Source organism: Herpailurus yagouaroundi, unplaced genomic scaffold (genome assembly GCF_014898765.1).
Source record: "Herpailurus yagouaroundi ecotype Mexico unplaced genomic scaffold, PumYag 181, whole genome shotgun sequence".
Taxonomy (NCBI): Eukaryota; Metazoa; Chordata; class Mammalia; order Carnivora; family Felidae; genus Herpailurus; species Herpailurus yagouaroundi.
In genome coordinates, this window is record NW_024412412.1 from 6,961,648 (window position 1) to 6,973,748 (window position 12,101).

Sequence of the window (12,101 nt, forward strand, 5' to 3'; positions counted from 1 at the left end):
TGAAACAGACAGAAGCTAAAGAAATACAATGGCCATAGAAAGAGACGAGACAATAATGTAATTTACACGTAGATAATCCCTCAAGACAACTGAGCATTAAAGATAAAACATCAAGATGGTGAAAAGTTGAAGCTTTCTATAAAGAGTGTAAAATGCCCTCTTTTTGAAGACATCCAACTAAATAATTCTTATTGTGAATTCTGAGGGTCTTTTCCTCTTTCTTGAAAAAAGACTTCCAAAACTATTCTGACAGACTATGAATATAAACCGATTTCTAGTATTAGGACTGAAAATTTACTATTATTAATGCTAGTTGTCCAGAAATGAATCCTGGGGCTTGGGGAGGCTAAGTGGGGTTGTTAATTTTTGTCATCTATCATCCCACAGCTTTTCCTGTTTTATCAAGATTATACATCACTTTGTAATAAAAAACTGAGTATCACTAAAATATGAAGAATTTTATTTTAACAAGGGGGGTTAACAACTTTCAGAAGGAAGGGAATTTTATTCTTCGTAATGCTACCAGAATGAATATAAGAACGCTGTTTTTTGCCCAAATCTAAATCACTTTCTCCTCAAATCATAATGACCTCTGCATATATGTTTTTAACTTTTCACGTTTCCCACGTAATTCCCAGTGACAGGTTAATGATGCTCAAAATGTACAGATCTGTAAGAAGGCATCTGAGAAAAGATGCACAAACCAGAAATACAACATGATTTGGGGAATTATTTTTAATCTCCTATCTTTTCACATTATGGCACTCTAGAGGCATTTTACGAAAATACACTCAAAAGATTCTGAAATTGATGAAATATATTAAATGCTTTAAGACTGAATTCAAAAATCAAAGACAGATTATAAATTAGGAAAATTATAGGAAAAGGATAAATATTCTTCATATGAATCAAACGAAATTAGTGAATATTTATCAAACTAGTTCTACTAGTAGTGAATTGTTCAGTCATTAACCAAATGCAGAGAGAGAGAGAGAGGGAGAGAGAGAATGATAAATTCAGCGATAGAGATATACATCAAGATCCTTCTGCAGGGAATGAAAGAAAGCCACAGAAAAACAATACTTTTAGAGTGGGAAGTGGCCATCTGGGAATGTGTAAAATGTAAACAGTAGTAATGGGAGATCAAAAGGCAACTATTTCAGAGTGATTAGGACACAGGAATAATAGCTAACACTTACTGAAAGCTTATTTTATACCAGGTCCTGTATTAAGGCTTTTTTATTTATTTATTGTTTTGATCCTCATAAAAACTTTTGAGGAAGGTGCTATTGTTATCCTGAATTTACTGACACAGAGTCTCACGGAGGGAACTAAAGACACGTTCTTAAGGTCAACAGCTAAGTCCTTCACTGAACTCAGGTAACCTCACTGCCCAGTCCATGACTTTCACCCCTGTGCTGCTACATCATTTAACACTGTACTTCTTTTAAAACGCAAAAAGACACTGTTACCAGTATTTCAGGCAGACAAAGCTACATCTTTCAATTTTTTTTGTATCTATTTTGCCATAATTAAATAAATAGGTGACAAAGTTTCAAACTTGGGAATAAATGACTTGGAAGTTTATAATTGAACCACTAATAACATACTGATAAAAAATTTTTTAAATGAATATAACTCACCCAAATAATCTCTCCCTGCCTACGGAAAATTAAAGATAAATTTATGAAATCTAAATTAACACTTGCAGCCTACAAACATGGCAAATAACATCAATGATTTCTTAGCTGCCAAATAACAAGCTTTAAATGTCTGTGAAGGCTCATAGGTCCCTCAAGTGTAAGTGTTCTCTCTCTATGCTATGAACTCCCTGAGGTATCTTACCCTCACCTGACATCCACGATACATTTTATCAGAGCTGGCGGAGTTCTTAACTGAATGCACAGATGCATTGAACACTTAATGTTCTGAACCACAAAAGAAGCACAGACCTGAGCATTTATAGCTGGTAGTAATTAAAAACATATGTTATGCTATCTGTATACAAACAGTTTGCCATATTTTTATTTACGCATTCATTTTACTGTTCATTCACTCACTCAAAAACATTTACATGATCACTAACATTCACTATTTATCAAATACTGAAGTCAGAGTAGATTCATTATGTTTAGTACCAATGTGCTTCTCTTTCATTGATTATTTCTATATGCATTATGCAATAGGTTTAAACTCTGAAATCAATACGGGAGTTAGTCCGACTATAATGCAATAAAGAATTTAAATGAGCAAATCTAAGTATACATTCCTGGGCTGATACAACGTTGTTCACTCATATTATAAAAAGCTGCTGGATTAAAAAAAAAAAAAAAAAAACAAAGGATTGTGGGAAAAAAATTTCAGCTGGGGCAAATAGAAAGAGAAATGTGAAATCCCCACAACTGGCCAGAAATAAGTATGACTGTCTCAAGGTCAAGTGCAGATGATTTTTTTTTTTCCTTTCCCCACAACCTCCAGGGTGAGACCTTAATTAAAATACTAAGTCCTCCAGAAATAAAAAATACCACCCTGGGTTATCACTTTAAAGCAGAGCCGGCCAACTACAGAAAGTGGATTGATTAGTAACTGCCTAGGGCTAGGAAAAAGGAGGGGGAAATGGGGAGTGACTGCTGACAGTAGGAGGTTCCTTTCCGGAGTAATGAAATGATTCTAAGTTTAGATGGTAGTGATGGTTTCAAACTGCCAGATTACTAAAAACCAGTGAATGGTGAACTTCAAGTTGGTGAATGTTATGACATATGACTTGTATCACAATAAATCCATTTTTGAAAAAAGATGCTGCCAGAATTGTTTCCTAAATAATCCAGCACGTCTCAATACATTTTGCAACCTTTTGTAAGTTTATTTCAGCGCCATTTTTTTAAAAATGCTTATTTATTTTTGAGACAGAGAGAGACACAGCATGAACGGGAGAGGGGCAGAGAGAGAGGGAGACACAGAATCTGAAACAGGCTCCAGGCTCTGAGCTGTCAGCACAGAGCGCGACGCGGGGCTTGAACTCACAAACCGCGAGATCAGGACCTGAGCCGAAGTCGGCCGCTTAACCAACTGAGCCACCCAGGCGCCCCTCAGCACCATTTTTTAAGTCATCTCTCCTTTGGGATGTGCATCAACTAAGTCATATGAAATTGGTTTCCTCTGACTGCCACCAAGAGTTTTTCTTTTCCCTTTAAAGATACGGTCTTTTCAATAATCATGTTATTTTGACTACTATTACTAAGATTTTGAGGTTTGAAATACATCATGACTTTCTGAATGATCAATGAAAAGTAATTTCACTTCCCACTTACTGGTATGTCTTATTCTTATTTTTTTTAAATTTTTTTTAAAGTTTATTTGAGAGAGAGAGAGAGAGAGAGAGAGAGAGAGAGTCAAGAAGAGGCAGAGAGAGGGAGACACAGAATCCGAACCAGGCTCCAGGCTCTGAGCTGTCAGCACAGAGCCTGAAATGGGCTCGAACCCACAAACTGCGAGATCATGATCTGAGCCGAAGTCAGACACTTAACTGACTGAGCCACCCAGGCGCCCCGGTATGTCCCATTCTTAACATATGAAACGTGGCCTCATTAGATGTAGTTTATCTGGGACTAAAATGCAATGATATAAAATAACCCCAGACTATTTAGTTATAAACTCTTTACTTAATAGGGTGAAACAGAATGTTCTACGTGTCTCTATGATAAACTTGAAGTAGTAACATTGGTTTCTTACGAAAATATCAGAAAACATGCAGCTTTTTTTTCCTGGAGTCTCCCATATACCCAAAGAGAACAACTTCCTTTTAATTTATTTTTCCTCTCCAATAGAAAATGTTCAGTTTTAAATATCCTAAACTACTGTTGATTTTAATAGAATAAAATCGATATTTGTGTGAAGTTCTGCAGTTAGCATCATTAGACTCAGACTCTGCCAAGCACTTTTCACGCAGCCTTGTGCAATGTGATTTGGGAAATGCTGTTTTAGTCAGTAAATATTTTTAAGTTAATTCATTTATTTTGAGAGGGAGAGAGCGAGAGAGAGTGCACAAGGGGGGCAGGGGCAGAGAGGAAGAAACAGAATCTCAAGTAGGCGCCACACTGTTGGTGCAGAGTCTGACACGGAGCTCAATCTCACAAATCGTCAGATTATGACCTAAACTGAAATCCAGAGCTGACTGCTTAACCCACTGAGCCATCCAGGTGCCCCTAGTCAGTAAATATTTTATTTGATCCCTCTATTATTGTGGCAAAATACACACACTATAATTAGCCATCCAATTCTATGCATTTAGCACATTCACGATGTTCTGCAACCATCACCACTGTCTAATTCCAGGATATTTTCATCACTCCTAAAGGACTCTCTGTACCCTCTGGCCTGTTGATCCTTATTCCCCCATCTCCCAGCACTTGGCAGTGGTTCATCTGCTTTCTGTCTCCACGGATTTGCCCATTCTGGCAATCTCAAATAACTGGAATCATATGTATGTATCCTTTTGTGTCTGGCTTTTTCCACTCAGTGTATTTTTTCAAGATTCCTCCGTGAGGGGCACCTGCGTGGCGCAGTCGGTTAAGCGTCCGACTTCAGCCAGGTCACAATCTCGTGGTCCGTGAGTTCGAGCCCCGCGTCGGGCTCTGGGCTGATGGCTCGGAGCCTGGAGCCTGTTTCCGATTCTGTGTCTCCCTCTCTCTCTGCCCCTCCCCCGTTCATGCTCTGTCTCTCTCTGTCCCAAACATAAATAAACGTTGAAAAAAAAAATTAAAAAAAAAAAAAAAAAAGATTCCTCCGTGATGTACCATGCGTCATTTTTGTTTTTTACTGCCTGCATACTATTCTATATGGATATACCAATTTGTCCATTCATTGGTCCTTGGGCATTTGGGGTGTTTCTACTTTGGGATATTATTTTAACTGTTCATTTTGCTTGCTTTTATAGAAAATATAGATGCCACATGGTATGTTTCTTCTGCAAATGCAAATTAAGAAAACAAGAATAGGGGCACCTGGGTGGCTCAGTCGGTTAAACGTCGGGTTCTTTGTTTCAGCTCAGGCCATGATCTGATGGTTCCTGGGTTTGAGCCCCACTGACAGTGCAGGGCCTGCTTGGAATTCTCTCTCCCCTCTCTCTACCCCTCCCCCACTTGTACACACACACACACACACACACACACACACACACACACCACACTCTCTCTCTCTCTCTCAAAATAAATGAATAAACTTTTAAAAATTAAAAAAAAAGAAAACAAGAATATAAGATTTGGGGGAAATTTTTTCTCTCTACAGACAAAACATGTTTTTTTCCATTAAAGAGCTCATCTGTCACATACCAAAGATAAAACGCATATCTTCAACGAAGCCTGAAACTCACTGAATTTCAAGACTATGACAAAACACCAGGATTGGTAGCCAAGAACCTACGTGAGACATTAAGTAGGATATCGTGTGTATGCCCCAAACTTTTATCTGAATTAAATATCTTTGTCTTCATATTAAATTCTTCTTTGGCTTTCTCTATTTCCATAAAAAGGCAACTCCACTCATCTAGGGATTCATACCCAAAGCCTGGCAGCCCTTTGTGAACACATTCTCTCTCGTTACCACTATTCATTCCATCTTCAAATCCTGTGCGTTTGATGTGCAAAATGGCTTGAACCCTTCCAGTTTTTAAATTTTCCTCAGTCATTACCCTAGACCGAGTCACCATCACCTTTTATCTAGACCATTCCCTCTTGTCTTGACCATCTCAATTTTATTCTTCTCCCAAAAGACTGGAGGGAATCTCTTAAGAATTTAAGTAAATTAGGTACTTCCCTTGCCCTAAACCATTTCAAAGCTTTCTCTTACCCCTAAAATAAAAGCCAAGCTCTCAATACAACCCGTCTCTGGATTACCTGGACCCTGACCTGTTCCGTAGTATGACTAACAGCATTATCCCCCTTCCTCATTGTGTCCTGTCAACATGGACCTTTTGTCAGCATCTTCCCTGCACCACACTGTTCTAGAACCTTCTCAAATGCTGTTTTATTTCCCCCACTATCAACTAATAACTCTTCACCTGAAAAAGTCCTAAATCTCCTTTCAGGTTTTTCCTCCTATGTCATGTTTTCCAAACCAACCTCCAATCCCCCCAATAAAAACTAGGGCATCACAGTGCTTTTTGTTTAAAATATATTTAACTGATTTTGTTCTTAGCACTTAATGTCATCTATTATTATGTACTGATTTGTTTAGTTGTTTAATCTTCCATTCCCACAGTAGATTGTAAACCCATGGAGCCTTTTTATAGTAAGAAACAGATACCTGTCTTTTCAGTAAAACAATCATACATCAATTAAGTAAATGTTATACTCTGGTCTCTGAAGTAGTTCATTTAGTTACGACGTTTCAAAAAATGTTGGAAATTAGGAATACTGTTCTCATGAACTTTATTTTACCTCTGAATTTTCTAGATGAAGAAAATAAAAGGGTTGCCAAGGTAACGGATTCTGAAGAGCCGCAGATCAAATTCTGTTAGGAAAACAGTGCTCAGTAAAAGAAACCTCTCTCTGGGGGAAAACAAAACAAAAAACAAAACACAGAAAGGATGTCAATCCTTTCAAAATCAAGGAGTGATTTTCAAGTAAAGCAATTTCAGTTCACACCAATCAGATGACTTTTGTTCACCAGCTTCATTTTCCTTTGTCTCCCCCCCCAACTCCTTGATTGTCTTAAAATATGAATTAATATGTAAACTGGATTTAAATTCCCCTAAGATACCTATCCTTGATGCATCATTTCCAATGATGTGTTACAGCGTCGACGTTTCCACTCGCTCTTTACCCCCCAATGTGCCGTGGTGATCGTGACCTTTCAGCAGTGAACGAACCACACTGGTTGGCTTCCCGGCACTGCCTTTCTGGGCACCGAGAGAATATGAGGTAGCTATTCTCTTCTTTCTCTCTTTTTATAATTAAGGAGTCTGACACAGTTTCTCGAAATAAAACCTATCAGAACCGTTTAAACATTCAGCAGGCACGTGAGTTCTCCTGAAGATACATACCATTCTTTTAAAAGAAACTGGAGAGTTTATAGAAGAGATCAAGAGCTACAGATGGAACCTCTTTTCGAAAGCCAAGATTAAAAATCTGCCCCCTTTTTGGCAGAATACAGCTACATATGTTGCGGTGAGGTGACACTCCTGTGGGGGACAGGAAGATGACTTCTCTATACATGAAAGCTGCTTGTAACCTGGCCAAGGAAAATGTGTTTGCCCTACGCCCAGCAAACCTTTGCCAAAACCAGGAACCTCTGACTGGGCTGCTTGGCCCTTGAAACCTCAAAAGATCCTTCACACATTCCCTCTCTAGTCTTACAAACCAGGAAACGAACATATTGGGGAAATACAGGTTCTCAGAGGAAATATTCGTCACATTTTATTTTTTGTGTAGGGGAGCTTTGACGAAATCCACTGTATGTCTCTGGTGCACCGTTAAATCAAATATGTGGCCGTGGTAAGGCCTCAGCCGTTGGACAAGAACGCATCTGAAGAGTTTTGCCATTTCCTCTCTATTTCGTTCGTTACATGGGATAGCTAGAAACGTGGGGTTTGCTGAAATATATTCAGCAGGCATAGACTTGGCACCCATGAATTCAGACCTGTAATGCTGGTACAGAGGGGACAGTTCACTCCAGAACATTCAGAGACCTCCAGAGGGAAAAGATAAACCCTTTATGTAGAAGACCTGCGAGATGCCATATACTATAGACACAGGGAAAGGAAGCAGTCTGCTGGGGAGATTCAAGTGGGGATCCCATTTTTCAGTTTAAGGGTTACAACATTTAGTTTAACATTTCTCAACATGGACGGTCTTTTCATATTCACGCCTACAGCTGAGGTAAAAACACAACTCAGAGGGGCGCCTGGGTGGCGCAGTCGGTTAAGCGTCCGACTTCAGCCAGGTCACGATCTCGCGGTCCGTGAGTTCGAGCCCCGCGTTGGGCTCTGGGCTGACGGCTCGGAGCCTGGAGCCTGTTTCCGATTCTGTGTCTCCCTCTCTCTCTGCCCCTCCCCCGTTCATGCTCTGTCTCTCTCTGTCCCCAAAATAAATAAACGTTGAAAAAAAAAATTTAAAAACACAAATCAGAACTTCCATTAAACACAATATGCTTCCTGTTTATCTAGAAAGTGGAAGGATTTCTATTCTAATTAGCACCTGCTTTTGAATTACTATTTGATTACTACATGACGGGGCTCAGTTTGACAAGCACAATTCTAGGACAAAGCTTTCACCTGATTAAGGTGGGAATGATATGGAACGTGCAAACGTGGTTTAAGAAAAGACTATTTTTAGACGGTGAATGTTACATAGCGGAGTACAAAGCAATCTTGAAGGAAAGCATCAAATCACTTTTGTGTCGCTGATGAGGCAGAGTGTGCCTTCCAGATTTCTTCCAGTGGAAGAACATAGAAACTCTGTAGAAAATGTCTTAGATGCCGTATATTGCTAACACAGGATACAGAGACTGCCTGTTGGGGAAATTCAAGTAGCTATCACATTTCTTGGGGGTTTAGGAGTTGCCGGAGCAAACAAGGAGAAAAGGAACTAAAAAATTTAGTTCTACACGGTGACTAAACTCGAAGAAGATAAAAAACGTGTAGTGAGGGTGAAGTGAAAAAAAAAACAAAATAAAAAAGTGGCCCACACGTGGCGCCTGGGTGGCGCAGTCGGTTAAGCGTCCGACTTCAGCCAGGTCACGATCTCGCGGTCCATGAGTTCGAGCCCCGCGTCGGGCTCTGGGCTGATGGCTCAGAGCCTGGAGCCTGTTTCCGATTCTGTGTCTCCCTCTCTCTCTCTGCCCCTCCCCTGTTCATGCTCTGTCTCTCTCTGTCCCAAAAATAAATAAACGTTGAAAAAAAAAAAAGTGGCCCATTGCCTACAAACTCAATTTGTGATCTAATAAAGGTACTTTGTGCATTTAAAATTTTTTATCGTATAATATACTGTACTGTTCATTTATTCCAAACGTTCAGTCTGAATATCTGGGGACCATTTATCATTTGGAACAAAAACACAGGTAAATATAAACATTTACATGTAAAGCAAAAGAAGAAAATGAGGTATGATTTGAAAGGTAGTTTTCAGAAATATCCTTTATGTTCCTAAATAAGAGACTGTTAATTAAGAGACAGCTTACTTAACTGGGATTGTGTATGACATTATTTTCAAATAATCTTGGGTTTAAATCTTGACTTTGCAGTGAAAGCGTTTAAACAAGTAGAGTGGCGATGTGAATTTGGATAAACCACACAATCTTTATACGCTTCATCTAAAAATGGGGATACATTTCCTTACCTTAGAGAGATGAATGAGATAAATGCACAAAAAACACTTCGCTGAATTTAACATAGAGGCCAGCGTGGGTTTGAAGACAAGAGAGGGAGTAAGTTGTGTCAAAGATAAAGTTACAAGTGAATGGAAACGTCTCCCCAGGGCCTCTCTGGGCCTCCTGAGGGTTCATTCCATGGCAGGTGATCCAACAGTCCGGAGTGAGGTCTTGCCCAGGTCTGGGAAGCCCAGGGCTGCATGCTGGCTGACTTTCAGATTGGGGTTATAAGAAGAGACACCACTCACCAAATAAATTCTATATCCCCACACACTATTTCTTTTTTTTTTTTTTAATTTTTTTTTCAACGTTTATTTATTTTTTGGGGACAGAGAGAGAGTATGAACGAGGGAGGGGCAGAGAGAGAGGGAGACAGAGAATCGGAAACAGGCTCCAGGCTCTGAGCCATCAGCCCAGAGCCCGACGTGGGGCTCGAACTCACGGACCGCGAGATCGTGACCTGGCTGAAGTCGGACGCTTAACCGACTGCGCCACCCAGGCACCCCCCCACACACTATTTCTTAATTTGTCCCCGGACCCAAAGAAAGTCTGGCCATGGGCCACCATACTTCCAGTAAATGCTAAACTTGCTTGCTGTTTTCATTCTGTTATAGTTATATTTTTATATATTATGTTACATATGTATGTGATATTTTTAGTTTTTCTTCCAGTGGAAAATTACTGTCCAGAAAATATTACACTTAGATGTTAAAAGTGAAGAAACACTTTATACAGTCTCAATAGGTTAGCAGTTTCATCAAATGGCTGAATTTTATTTCTAAGAGACATTCTGCTAGAATGATTCCAAGAAGACTAGCACGGGGAATGTTATAATTACTCCCATCTTGACTTTTAGCATTGCGAAAGAAGTCCCGAGATCCCCTTCAGAGTCCTGTGGCCACCAGGCTTGCTAACTTTAATCTTCAGGCTCTTAATCTCATCTCGCTGCAGCCAGTGGCATTTCCAAAATGCCAACTTTAGCATATCATTTATGTTATTAAAACATTTTCTAAGAGGTTTTCCCCGCCGCGGATGAACTCAAGCGTCTTAGAATGGCTTATAAATTCCGCTCGAGGCACCTGCTTAGCATCCAGCTCACCCCCACACTTGCCTCTTTGAACTCCATGCTATCTTAATCCTGAATTGCTTTAAGTTCTCTTTCTTCACGATGTTGCATGTGCTGAATTTGTGCTAGGGCAACCTTCTCCTGCAAAATTTTCTCATGAGGGTCTTGGAGAGCCGGTTCTGACATCCCTGCCAAATCCCGATCTTCCTCACTTCATGCAACAATCCCCCCGCTACAGATTTACTCCCTCTCTTCCTGCCAGTTCCTTGGCCGTCAGAGCCACACATGCTCAGGTATTACCCATGGAGACGGTGTGCACTCTCTCTACACAGCTTTCCCCAAAGTTAACCAGAATAACCTGACTTCTCCCAAAGTGACTTCATTTGTGGCATATCCCTTGTTCACCAGTATTTAAAAAAAAATTTTTTTTTAATGTTTACTTATTTTTGAGAAAGAAAGCGAGAGAGAGGCAGAGCACGAACAGGGAAGGGGCAGAGAGAGGGACACACACAGAATCCGAAGCAGGCTCCACGATCTGAGCTGTTGGCACAGAGCCTGACGCGGGGCTGAACTCATGAACCATGAGATCATGACCTGAGCCGAAGTTGGACGTTTAACAAACTGAGCTCTCCAGGTGCCCCCGCCCCCACCCCCACCTTATTCACCAGTATTAAGGACAGCTTCCTATATACCTTCTGAAGAATGAAACAAGTGGCAAATAAAAATACTTACTGAAAATATCTAGATGTTTATCTATATATCTAGCAGTGACCTCTCAAATATATCATGTCTCTTTGTTTGCCGCAGTGTGTGTGTGTGTGTGTGTGTGTGTGTGTGTGTGTGTCTGTGTGTTAAGAGCTATTTTATCAGGGCGTTTGGGTGGCCCAGTTGGCTAAGTTGATTTTGGCTCCTGTCATGATCTCACAGATTGTGAGATTGAGCCCCATGTCAGGATCTGTGCTGACAGCGTGGAGCCTGCTTAGGATTCTCTCTCTCTCTCTCTCTCTCTCTCTCTCTCTCTCTCTGTACCCCCCCCACCGCTCACTCACACTCTCATTCTCTCTCTTAAAATAAATAAACAGTTTTTAAAAAAAGAACTCTTTTATCTTTTCTAATCTTTATCACCTTGACCATGGCTATAATCCTCCAAATTGTGCTTCTTTTATTCCTGTTTGTTCCAACCCCACAGCCGATACATGAAGTCTTCTACAAATTCAAACTGGATCTTGTCACTCTCACTGCTCAAGATCTTTCAGTGACTTAAATGCTTTTGCTTTAAGCTTCATGAATTGCCCATAAATACCATAGGCAACATTTGTAAGACATAAAACACAATGAAAGCACAGAAAAAGCAAATACAAATTCAAATACAAAGAAACCAGGATGTCTGTGCTCACAATGCAACTGTCCAAACAGAGAAATCATTTGTTTACTCCTGAACTCAAGGATTTTATTACTGCCGTGCACACGAGTCATGGAGCTAGGTACAGGATGTGCAATAGTGCACAAGATACAGATGAGATCTCCGCCTTTATTCTTCTGAATAAATGGAATGGTTTTACCTTGCCATAATCTAATTAAGTCCATGGACTCCAAATCTCAGTGAAAACCTGACATTCCTTCTTTAAACTTCCAAATTAATGTTATGACCATTAATCTGAATTAATTT

At 40.0% G+C, this 12,101-nt stretch overlaps 1 protein-coding gene and 1 long non-coding RNA gene across 2 annotated transcripts in view; one reads left to right on the plus strand and one right to left on the minus strand.

The window, feature by feature from the left end:
* Positions 1–12,101, minus strand: part of GPM6A (glycoprotein M6A) — a gene marked incomplete at its 5' end in the record, with an annotated part of 341,020 nt that overhangs the window by 95,333 nt on the left and 233,586 nt on the right. The gene's annotated exons all lie outside the window — the stretch shown is intronic.
* Positions 4,240–4,983, plus strand: LOC121039629 (uncharacterized). The gene is made up of 2 exons (XR_005794889.1): positions 4,240–4,541; positions 4,780–4,983. It is a non-coding gene; the product is annotated as an uncharacterized LOC121039629 (long non-coding RNA).